Here is a 13,128-nt window from a genome sequence, read left to right on the forward strand (position 1 = left end):
TTTTTGTATTGGTAAGTAGTACGTTGAATGGGTACACTAGAATCTGATTAACCATTCACCTACTTAGGGATTTTTTCCTTGTTGTTGTTTGCATTGTTTTAGCTATTATGAATAAATTAGTCCATTTACATTTAATGTAATTGTTGATATGTTATGGCTTATGTCTGCCTCTTTGTTTTCTTTTCTATTTGTTCCCTCTGGGTCTCTGTTTTCTTTTTCATACATTCCTGTGGGTTACTTGAACACTTTTTAAAATTCCATTTTAGTTTAGCTACTGTGCTTTTGAGAGTATGACTTTGTAAAGCTTTTTTACTGGTTGGTCTAGGTATCAGTTTTTTTGTATATAACATCACATTCTACTGGAGTAGACATCTTTCCAGTTTGCATACAGTATAGAAAACTTACATTCCTTTACCAGATATTGTACTGGTTCAAGAACATCTTTTTGCCATCCTTCATTTATGATATTAAATATTAAATATTTCCTCTTCAAACTTTGAGAATCACACCACACAAGCTTCTAATTTTTGCTCAAACCATCAAAAACAATTTAGAAAACTCAAGAGGGGTTGGAAATTCTATTGTATTTGCCAAATTTTTACTCTTTCTTCTTTCACAATATTCCTTGATTCCTTCCATCATTTCCTTTATGTTCCATGAACTTCTTTTAACCATCTTTCAGAGTGGGTCTACTGGGGACACATTCTTTTCATTTTCCTTCCCCTCCAATGTCTTCATTTCCTCTTCATTACAGAAGAATTTTTTTTTTCTGACTAGAGAACTATAGGTTAACAATTCTTTTCTCTTAGTGCTTGGAAAATGTGCCACTTCCTTTGGCTTCTGTGGTTTCTAATGAGATATACACCACAATGTGAATGGTTTTCCTTGGTTGGTAAGATGTCTATTTCCTCTTGATGCTTTCGAGACTTTTTCTTTGCCTTTGGCTTTCCAAGTTTGACGTTGATGGGTCTTGGTAGGCATTCTTCCCATTGATCTGGTCAGGGTTTGCTCAGCCTACAAATCTGTAGGTTTTTGTCTGTCATGAACTTTCTCAGTCTGGACCTCTTTTCTCCTATCTTTCCAGGATCCAGTGACACAGGAGACCTTCTGCTGTTCACAGGTCCCTTGGTGGCTCTGCTCTTTCCTTTTCTGTCTGTTTTCTTTCTGCTGTTCAGATTGGGTGGTTTCCATTGTTCGTCTTCACATTCCCTGATCCTTTTCTCTGTTCTCTCTGTTTAGCTGTCAAGCCCATGCTTTGAGATTTTTTATTTAGTTGTGTTTTTCAGTTCTAAAATTTCTTTTCAGTTCTTATTTATATCTCCTATTTCTTGGCTGACCCCCCCCATTTATTTCAAGTGCATTTGTCATTGCTTGTGAAGCACTTTTCTGATGGCTTTATTAAACTCCTTGTCAGATAAGTTCAACGCCTCTGTCATTTCGGCATCTGCTGATTGTCATTCAGGTTGAGGATTTCCTGCCTCTTGGCAGCATGACTGTAGTGTGCTACATTCAAGTCTCTTGGTCCATTGTAACATCAGCCAGTGGGGATGGGGAGGTGCTACCTCCCTGTTGCCAGGGGGTAGACACGGCTCCTCACCACACACCCTCTACTCTCCACAGGATCTCTGCATGCGCCGAAGGGATGTGGTGGGGCCTCAGAAGCTCTGGACACTGATCTCTTGTTCCTGTTCTGTGTCATCATATCCTTAAGCAGCATGTCATGCTCCTTCTGCCTCAGATGGTGATGGTGTCCAGTGGCTTTTGTTCTGACACAGCTGGTACTTCAGGTCTAAGGGCTCCAGTCCTGTCAGGTAGTGTGAGCTGGGAAGGCCAGAGCCAGACCCAGGCTGGATCAATCCATGAGTCTAAGAGGATGGCACAGGCTGATCCCCAGTGCATCAGGCCCAAAGCCAAAACCACATGAGCCACTGTGCCTGCTGTCACTCCACAGTCTGGTATGGCAGGAACAGACACTCAGGGAAACAAAAGGCCAGGATCAATCTGTCTCCAACTGCCAAGGGCCCCAGGTTGTCCACACCTGTTCATGTTCTCCCCACCCAGAGCTCTCAGGTGGCCTGAGATAGGTTTACCTATGTACACCAGAAGCAGGGGTCAGGGTCCACAACTGGTATCTGTGCTCCAGGGGCAGGTTTGGATGATGGAAGTGTTCCTCCTACCTGATGATGAACCCAGTTGGTAAGACTGCTGAGATCAACCCCATTGCAGGACCTCACTGAGGTCACTCACTGCCTGCTGCAGAGCACCCAAGGGGCATCAGGGCCTGGTGCTCTGCTGGGTGATCCCGAGAGCACCTGCGAGGCAGAGGTCAGCTCTGGGTCATGGGCCATCAGTAACTGGGGCCCTGGTGGTCTTTGTGGAGGTGGGGAAGAGTGAGGGCTGGAGGACGGAGTGCTCAGGGCAGCCTGGGGAGAAATGCTGTTCCCTTGACCTCTGCCTATTGGAACGCTACACAAAAATCAACATGGACAGTCAAGTGTGGAGCCTCTTGACTGAAGCTCAGCACAGATGTGTCAGTTTTCTGTCCACATGCCACAAATCAGCACAGCAAAGCTGGTGCATCACACCAGTCTCTGCCCTGGGTCTCATCAGGCAGAACCAAGGGGGCAGGCAGGCTGTGTCCTCTTCTGGGAGCTGGACTGGGGAAGGAGCTGCCCCGAACCCCCCTGCATCACTGGCAGAGACAGCATCCTTGTAATTCAAGCCTGAGGTGCCTGTTGTCTCACTGCTCTCAGCAGTGAAGAACTGTCCTCATGTCTTGGCCCTCCTGGCCACTCATATGCCTCCACTCTCTGTGACCCCTCGGAGGACTAGTCCTAGCTACCGGATCACCTGATTGAATGAGACCCACTTGGACACTCAGCCTTCTCAAAGTCAGCTGGTCAGTAATCTCAACCCATTGCACTCAACCCAGGTTCACCTCCTCCACGTATTGGGGCTTTGGCAAGGCGTGCACAGCTGGGGTTGGGGATCTGAGGGCACACTAGGCTTGGAAACCGATGCTGCTTGTCTATGTCAGAGTGATGCATGGGGCTTGGACTTTTCAGGCAAGAATGGGTTGTGCCACTGGGTGGTTTCTGACAACGATGTCCCTGGTCCTAAGAATCTGAGGACAAGGTTTCTCAGAGCAGGTGCTTCTGCAGATGGACATGCAAGGCTCCCGTGGCCTCTCCCTGCCACCTTGGGGTGGCTAGGTGCAGGCCTCTTGGGTGCTGGCTGGGTTCTGTGGCTGTGGTTGGGTGCATGGCCTGTCTTGTTGGCTGGGTTCTGTGGCTGTGGTGGGCTGCACTTTCTATCTTGCTGCTGGTTTCCTTGGTCTCTGGAATCCAGGGCTGACTTTGTGATATGGGGACTGCTGCTGGTTCTAATTTGCCATGCCAGTGTCTGTACTTCCTCACCCCAACCTTGATGTGGATGACCAATGCTGCACCTCACACGTCCCCTCGCTGGAGCTCCTGTCTGAGCCAAGCAAGGGCAGCCCAGCCTCAGGCCATCTGGCTTTCAGCCTCTCATGCACGTGCGCGTCATGCATGTTGGGAGGCCTGCCAGCAGTTCCTGCAGGGCTGGCTGGAGCCTCCCGGGCTTCCTGCTCCTGTGCTGGCTCTGCGGTCCGATCTCAGGGTTGCAGCCTGAGCGACCCCACTGTGGGGCCCTGACGTGTGTGTCCACTCTGCTTCCCTGTGGTCCAACACACCCCTCCCCCAGGCCTCGCTCATCACACTGCTGACATCCTGACATGCCCCACACCAAGCCTGCGCAGAGCATGCCCCTCACCACCTTCTGGGCTGGTGCAGTTGCCACTGCCCCAGAGACACTCACTCTGACCCCTGACCACTCTTCCCAGATCTAAGTGTTCTGTGGCAGGGCTTCTCTATATCCCCCATCTATTGTCTATTGATCTTCCTAGCTACTGATTGATCTACTCATCTGTCCATCTGAATCAGCGATCTTCTATCTATCTAATCATCTATGGGCCTATCTATCTATCATTGATCTATCAATCTATTTATTATCTATCATGTATTTATCATCTGACTCACTATCTGCCTCTCCACAGTAGAGTAGAAGAGGGTGATCCCTGCTGGGTTGCCAGCACCTGGCACAGGCCTCAGCCCTTGGCATGGGATCCATCCTTGTTGATCAAATGAGCACGCATGCAGAGCAACACTGACCGGCCGGACTGCCCGCTGCATGCTCTGAGCCTGGACTTCTCACTGCCATAGCCACTGGCCACATTCCCTCCCATGCCCCTGACATGCGGTCAGTGCAGCTGAGGACCTCGGCTTTTAGTTTTAGCTAACGTTCTTGAGTTTTAACTTTCGTATAAGTAGCGTCAGGCAGCAGGCGGCTCTAAGGTGCTTGGCCAGGGCCTGGCATGCCAGCAGTTCCTGCTGAAGGTCCGCTGTCCCAGCATGAAGGGTACAGTCAGCACTTCATTCTCTTTGACCCCTTGAGATTTGGCCCCACCCCACAGGCAGCAGGGCAGCTCCCCAGTCCTGCAGGGGGGCCCTTTGTCTACTGTGTTCTCCCATGCATGCCCAAGAGGAACCCCCAGCTTTGTGGGAGCTGTACAGTGGAGCACACATCAGCTTGCTGGGACCCATCTGTGGCCTGTGATGGGTGCACAGGGAGCTGCCAGGTGTGGAGTTGTCGAGCTCCGCCAGGAAAGGGGGCCAGATCTTCCCCTGGGACATCTCCCCCCGAGGTCTGAGGCCCCAGGTCCCCGATCCAAGCACAGGCTCCCTCACCCAGCTTTGGTCAGCCCATCTCTGCTCACTGGTGGGCCTCCCGGATCTGGTTGAGGTGCCAAGCACACAGCAGGGAGATGCCTGGCAGGACCTGGGCTCAAGGACGTTTCTGCCAGAGGACGGTCTCCACCCGCTGCCGATGCTGCTGGGGTGTGATGGGGAGCACAGACACCACTGCCACATCCTGGCAGAGTCTTACCCTCCAAGGTCTGCCCTGTAATAGAGAACCATGGAATGTCAGCTCTGACACCTGGGCCTCACCCTTGCAGGTGGAGGCCTGCAAGGCTTGTGGACAGAGGCAGCAGAGTGTGTGGCCTGGGCCATGCCCCCTCATCCTTCCTCCCCTGGATCAGTGCCCTCCAGTGGGCACTGGATCACCTCTTTCCTGGCTGTGTCTCCAAACATGGTCACAGTCTGAGGTCCTGCAGGTGATGAATTTTGAGGGTCACAATCCAGTCCCTCTGTGGACTCCTGCTGTTTCCTCAGCCTGGGGGTCTGCTGGGTCCCGCCCTGCTCAACTCTCTGGAACCCCCAGCTCACCCATCTGTTTTCTTTATTCCCAAACTCCACTATACTCTCTGCCCAGCTTCTCCTGATGACTCTGTCCCATGGGCCTTGTATCTTTTCATTCATTTAGGACGCTGTTTGTGGGGCCTGGGAAGAGGAAGAAATCAGTGTGTGAGCTCCAGAGCCATTTTCAACCAGAAGTTTTCTTGTATCTTCAAACAGTTTAATTTTCCTGGAACTCTATGAAAATGGATTTCCTTTGGGGGACATTTATAATGCATGTAATTTTGTAATATTATAAACAATGCTTTGGTCACAATCCCTGTTCAGAATATTTGTGCATCTCTGTTGTTTTGTAGCATAAATGTCTAGAAACTGGGCCAGCAGTTTGACAAAGCTGCAACTGCCAAGGCATGTTGCCAGATGGCCTACGAAAAATGTGTAGCGTTTTGCCCTGCCACCACCGACATTTCCTTTTTACGCTTAAGAAGGGCTTTCTCATCCTGACATCAACAGAAAGTTCTGCATTTCATCCTCATTTTATTAAGGTTTCTGACACCCTCTGAAGATTGCTTATGGCAGAACTAGGGCTGCAACTTTCCCACTTTGAAATTGTTCATTCATTCCCTTTAGATTGGTTTTCATCCAGCACAGCCCTGCTGAACATTTGTGGGTCCTCCCCTCTCCAAGGGGCTCACCGCAGGACTGCATATGGGAGGGATGAAGATTTACAGCACTGAGTGTTTACATTAGAAAGTAGGGTAGGGGGAGCCTGGGTGGCTCAGTGGGTTAAGCCGCTGCCTTTGGCTCAGGTCATGATCTCAGGGTCCTGGGATCGAGTCCCGCATCGGGCTCTCTGCTCAGCAGGGAGCCTGCTTCCTCCTCTCTCTCTCTCTGCCTGCCTCTCTGCCTACTCGTGATCTCTGTATGTCAAATAAATAAATAAAATCTTTAAAAAAAAAAAAAAGAAAGTAGGGTAGGCCCCCAGCAATGCTCTCTGTTCTTGCTTCAATGAACTAGAAAAGAAAGAGCAAAATAAAACCACAGCAAGAGGCAGGAAGGAAAAAAAGTTAAGAGCAGAGACAGATTAATTTGTAAACAGGAAAATAGAGAAATCAATTAAACAAAAGCTGGCTCTTCAAAAAACTCAATCATGTTTATAAACCACTAGAGACTCTGAAGAAGTTAAAATGGAAGAAGACACAAGTCACCAAGATCAGTATGAAATAGGAGGCATCACTACAGATCCCAGGACATCACAATGACCATGAGCTAATGCTATGAACAACTTTACTCTAAAAAATTCAACAAGTTAGATGCAACAGACCAATTCCTTTCAAACTATAGATACTCAACCAGGATGAAAGGAACCACCTGGATAGTCTTGTAACTATTTTAAAAACTCGTGTACATAAAAAGCTCCTAAAAAAAGAAATCTCCAAGCCCAGTGGATTCATTGAAGACTTCTATCAAACATTTAAGAATAAAATAACACCAATTTTATACAATTTCTTCTAAGAAGTAGAAGAGATGGAAATAACTCCAACTCATGTTAGGAAGTTAGCATTACCCTCCTGATGCCCAAACCAGACAAAGACAGTACAGGGAGGGAGAGAGCGAGAGAGAGAAACTGGCAGACTAATTTCCTTATGAACTTAGAAGAAAAATTCTCAGCAAAATATTGGCAAATTGAATTTAGCAATGTGTGAAAGGAATTGCATACTATACCAAGAGGGATTCACTTCAGATGTCTGAGTCTGGGTCCACATTTGAAAACCAACCACTGTAATCCATCACATCCACAAGCCAAGGGAGAAAAATTATATGATTACATTGATTGATAAAGAAAAAGCACTTGAAAAAATCCAACACTTGTTCATGACAAAAACTCTCAGAAAACTAGGCATTCAGGAGAACTTCTTCTACTGATATAGACCTTAAATTAAAAAAAGAACACAAATAAAACCCTGCTGGTAACATACTTAATGGTGAAAAACAAAAGATTTCCCCCTAAGATTAGGTACATGGCAAGGATATCTGGTCTCTTATTCAACATAGAATTGGAAATTCTGTCAGTGTAGTGAGATGGAAAAAGAATATTGACATATGACATGATTATCTACATAGGACATTCCAATGAATTAAAAAAAAAACCTCAAAAACCTTCTAGAACTGAGTGAGCACTGTGGGGTTGCAGGTTTCAAGAGCAACATACCAAATCAATCTCAAGTCTGTATACTTACAATGAACATATGGAAAGTGAAATATGATTTTAGGGGCACCTGGGTGGTTCAGTAGGTTAAGCATCTGCCTTTGGCTGAGATCACAATATCGGGGTCCTGATTGAGCCCCATGTCAGGGAACCTGCAATTCCCTCTCCCTCTGCCTCTCTCCACTGCTCGTGCTCTCTCTCAAATAAATAAATAAAATCTTTAAAAAAAGAAATATGATTTTAATCACTCTAAGAAAAGAAATGCTCATTGACTAACTTAACAAAACATGTATGAGATCTGTGTGCTGAAATTACAAAATAATGATAAAAGAATTCAAAGAAAAGCTCAATAGAGACATGTTCATGAGTTGAAAGACTCAACATAGCAAAGATTACAGTTCTCCCCAAATTGATTTATAGGTTTAATGTAATCCCTATAAAATCTTAGTGATGTTTTTCTGCCCCCCAAGGCACAGACAAGCTTATTCTAAACTTTATACAGAAAGGTGCAGATCCTAAACTACCCAAAAAAATCTTTAAAAAGAAGAATGAAGTGGAAAAAATAGTCTCCCAGTGTTAACGCTTGTTATATACCTGAAGAAATGAAGGTGCTGTCGTGTCCGTGAAGGCACACTACAGACCCTGGGCGTTACGTTTGCAAACCAGGCATCTGACAAAACAATCATGCCTACAATAGATTAAGAGCTTTCAAGATTCAACATTAAAAGAGCCAATCCAATTAGAAAATGGGCAAAAGATGAACAGATCTTTCACCAAAGAGGAGATATAGATGGCAAATAAAAATCATTAATGTTCAACATCATTAGCCACTAGTGAAATGCAAATTAAAACCACAATGAGACACAACCACATGCTTATAAAAACATCTAGAATAAAAAAAAAAAAACAGTGACAGTCCCAAATATTGGCAGGGATGTGGAGAAACTAGATCTCGTGTATGATGCTTGTGGGAGTGTGCAACGATGCAGCCACTTTGGAAAACAGGTTGGCAGTTTCTCACAAAACCAAACATGCAACCACCATATGACCTAGCTTTGGCTCTCCTGGGCATGCATCCCAGATAAATAAAACTTTTGTTCACATGAAACCTTTCCAAGAATGTTTACAGCAGTTTTTACGCATAATAGTCAGAAACTGGATGCAGCCCAGGTGTCCTTCAATGGGTTTGTGCTTAACAGGCCGTGGTCCGTCTGTAGAGTGGAATCTTATGCAGCAAAGAAAGGAAGGAATGTACAACCTGGATGGATCTCCAGGGAATCCATCAATGCTGGGTGGATTGATTGGATGGATCCATCCAGTCAATCCACTGAATGTTGGCTCAGTGCAAAAGCCAGTCCTCAAAGGTTACACACTATACGCTTCTATGTGTGTAGCATTCCTGTACTGAAAGTGATGGGTGGACTGAACACAGCATGTGATGAGGGCACGCACCATGGTTGATGGATTGTGTCAATGACAGTTTTCTGGTGTCATATTGTCCTAGAGTTTTGCAACAGTTTCTTCACTAGGGGTATCCAAGTGAAGGATACAAGAATCACCTTCATTATTTCTTACAATTATATGTGAACCTTCAGTTTTCTCTAAACAACAAATTTTAAAACCTTGAAACATGTTAAGAAATGTTTATTATGCACCCAAGTTTTCCAACACACCTCTCACAGGTGGCAAGGTGGTGTGAACAGATGGTGTCCTACTGTGAGGAAAAAGCTCCATGTCCACTGGCATCTGTCTGAGGACAGGTACTGTGCTGAGCACTGCCTAGAGGGTGTGTGCACTGGCCAGGATGCTGGCTGGGATGCTGGACCAGGATGCTGGTTGGGATACTGAACTGAGCACTGGCTGGGATACTGGACAAGGATGCTTGGCCTGAATGCTGAACTGGGTGCTGCCTGGAATGCTGGATTAGGATGCTTGGCCAGAGTACTGAACTGGGTGCTGGCTGAGATGTTGTGCAAAGATGCTGGACCAGGATTCTGGCCAGAATACTTAACAAGGATGCTTGGCTGGGATGGTGGCCTGGGCACTATCTTGCTGGATTGGGATGCTTAGTTGAGATGTTGGATTAGGCACTGTCTGGGATGCTGGACTGGGTTCTGGCCGGGACACTGGGTCAGAGTGTTGGCTGGGATAGTGGACTGGGTGCTGGCTGGGACACTGGGCCAGCTGATCTGTAGTGGGCAGCCTGGCCACGTAGGGATGGGCTGTGGTAGAGGCTCCACTGGGCTCAGCTTCCCAGTCCCAGCTGGGAGTGCACCAGCTTTCTTTTCCTTCCTCTCTCTCTCGCATGAGTGTGAACACACACACACACACACACACACACGAACATAAGCACACATACACGTGCCCCACAGCCCATGAGCTCATTCTGCCCATGACTGGCAGGCTGGGTGGGATCATTTCTCCTTGAGCTCTTTGTCCAGCTCAGTTTCAAATGACTCATGAGTGGCTTTCACCATCTCCCCTAGGGAGACCCCCTGCTTGGCCCCATAAACCTTCCCAATTAGGCAATGTTTCCTGATAAGCAGCTGCTTGCTGGCTTCTTCCAGACCACCCAGAGAACTGTACCCCCACCCCATCCAGGCAGTGGCTGGCAATCCCTCCCCAGGCTGGCCTTCCCAGAGTCTCCCAGAACTCCACCCTCGTTGCTGTTGACCGGGAAACTGAGGCTTACAGTGGGGGTAAAGATTGGCTGGGTAACAGCTGGGCAAGCAGGCTTCCTGCTGCTCTCTGTCCCCTCCATTGCTCCATCTCTCATCTCCTAGGGAGGAGGGAATAAGGCTGTCATGCATAGACTGATGAGACTCTGCCACCACATCCAGATGGGGCCTTGGAGATGTCGGGCTGGCCTGCCCTTGCCCAGCCTGAGGTCATGGCGGGACTCTGTCTTTGCAGGTGTCTGCTACTCTGTGAGTTCTGGCCAGGCCCGTCTGCATGGCTGGGGACCAGCTCAGGGTCCGTGGCTGTGTAGGATTCCAGCAGTTCCTGGAGCTGGGCTCCCTATGAAGCTATATGTTTGTGAAAGCAGTGGGATCCAGTGAGCACTGAGGCCCATTGCCTTTGATTTTCCCTTCCCAAGGTAGGCTTCCTTTTGGAGCACAAGCCTTTCTGTGGCATGGACGCAGCCCTCTTGGGCCTGGGCCCCTTCCCCTCATGGACAGCACCACTGTGTTTCCCAATCCCGTCCCATGTTAGGAATGTGTGCAGGGCAGAGACCATCCAGTCGGGTCTGGACCATTCCTCTGTCTCCCTCAAGGACACAGGGCAGCTGCAGCCTCTGGGCCAGTAGAGGAAGCTTGTCCTGCTGCCGGCTTTGCATATCCTGCCCTGGCAAGCTGACCTGTGCCCAAGCAGGCCTTGGTGGCCATGAAGGGGGACAAGGGGCTTTCAGCCAGAGAAGCCCCAAGCCCAATATTCTGCAAGAGATGTGGAGCGACTCTGCCGTTGGCCATCGGCCATCGGCCATGGCCAAGAATGCTGACGAGACGCGCCTGCCCTCCCTGGACAGCATTCCCTCCTCACGCTGTACTCAGGCCGTGAGATTACCTGCTGGGTAATTTGTGCCCCTAGCCTTTATGGTGGTTTTCTGGGCCTCAGTTTACCCTCCAGGGTCAACGGAGCTGATGCTGGTCTGTTGGTAGCTGTTCCACACAGCGTGGCTGGCCTATCCGGGACCAGCCAGGGCAAGTGTTGCAAGTGTTGCAGGCCCACAGGGTCTGCTAAGGTGGGTGGGGCTGGGTGTGGGTGGAGGCAGGGGCACTGGTGCCCATTAGGGAGCTCGGAGGGCCCAAGAGCAAGTCTGTGAAGGCCCATCAGTCACTGGGGAGGTGGGCATGTAGGCAGAGGTGTGAAGCTTGAGACTGGGGACAGGGAGCCTGCCTCCAAGGTCTAGCTGGGGTGGGGTGTCTCTCCAAGGTGCAGGGGGTGGGGGCAGGCACAGCCCAGACCCTGAGTTACAGGGCACTGGACCCCTCACTTCCCTGAGGGCAAAGCCTGGTGTCCCCGCTCGCTCTTCAGGCTGGAAGGGTCTCTGGGAGCCCCAGCCCTGCTGATATCTGGGGCAGCTTAGTGGAGGCTTCAGCCAGGCTAGGTGGGTTGGCACAGGACTGACCTGGGCTCCTTCCAGACCCCAGATGGCCTTACCCTTGCGGAGCTCACAGACGGCCCTCACCCTGTCCTCCTCCCTCTCTCCGCGGCAGCCCACTGCTGCAGGTCCAGGCTGCTGGGACCTCCACCCGCCTCATTCCGCGGGACTCACTGGGCGGCCAACGGGAGAACCCTCTGCTCCCTGCGGAAGAGCTCGGTAATGCCTGCAACGCCTTCCAGACACACGTTTACAATCTCACACTTCATTTTTCTTGGACGCAATCTCGTGCCTTTAAACATGTCATCACTCTGTGTCCCCCCCACCGGCCACCTAGCACTTCCCGGGTGTGGGAGGCAGGCTTCAGGGCAAGGCCATAGCCGTGGGGCCTCCTGCCCCCCTCCCTGCCCCTGGGGCCCTGCAGCCTGGGTGGGCTGGGGCTGTCTTTGGTCAGCCTTCTCCGTGCGGAGCCAGCCCCACCGGTGAGCTGGCCAAGCAGGGTGTGAGCAGATGAGGGCAGTGGAGAGAGCCCCCTCTTGTAGGAGGAGTCCGGGAAGAGGGGAATGACGTGAGGCCAGTCACACCCACGGAGAGGGCTAATCATGGGTGGGTCCTTCCACGACATGGCATCACAGCTTAGAAAAGGCCACAGCTCCTTGGTGCGAGATGGCTCTCAGAGAGAGTCCCTGAGAGGACATGATTTGTCCCGCCCCATCTGCTCCCCACCCACCCCTCACTCACTCCTGCGCCAGGAACTCCCGCAGCAAGACCGGGGAGTGCTCACCTGGGCGGCCTTCCCGGAGACGTAGGCGCCCCGGAGCCGTCCTACTCCCAGGAGCCACCGTGAGGTGCATCTTCTAGCACCGTTCCAAGACAGGTCACACTGAGTGCTAAATTCTCAGAGCCCACCAGTCCGCCTTTGGAGGTGCTCAGACCCCCAGATCCAGGGCCACTGTACCCCAGATCCAGGGCTCCTTTGGGTTCAGACAAGCTGGTGGGGAGCTGGGGTCTCCCTTGAGGCTCAAGGCCTGGCTAGTCCGAGGGGTCTTCGATGTTATCTGGAGGCTGGCCCTTCATGGGACCCTACACCGCAGCCTGCGCCCTGGAGCTGACCCAGGGGCCTTTTAGCTGGTTCTCCTCGAACCCAATCGTGTGTCTGTTTCATTCGATTTTGGGTTCTCTGACATCGTCTTGTTTCAGCAGCGGATTCCGTGCCTTCTCTCCTCCGCGTCCCCCGCTGCTGCTCCCGCCTCTGGCCACGCCAGGCCCCTTTGGTCCTCCGAGCCCACTTCTCCCAGCCGCCCCTGTGCAGAGGCCCTGAGAACGGGGGTCGCTCGAGCGTCGGCGCTGGCAGTGACCTCAGCCTCTGTCTCAACTCCCTCGATGTAATAAGGATGGGGAGACAGAGGTCCCAAAACGTCAAGCGAATCAGCCTTTGCCCTCCGCTGGCCAGGTCGCCTCAGTCCCGGGAAGAAGTGGCCCTGCGGCCGGCTTCCCGAGCGATCTGGCTTCGCTAAGAGCGCGGGTATCACCTGTTGCAG

The sequence above is a fragment of the Mustela erminea genome, chromosome 3, assembly GCF_009829155.1.
Source record: "Mustela erminea isolate mMusErm1 chromosome 3, mMusErm1.Pri, whole genome shotgun sequence".
In the NCBI taxonomy this organism is placed as follows: domain Eukaryota; kingdom Metazoa; phylum Chordata; class Mammalia; order Carnivora; family Mustelidae; genus Mustela; species Mustela erminea.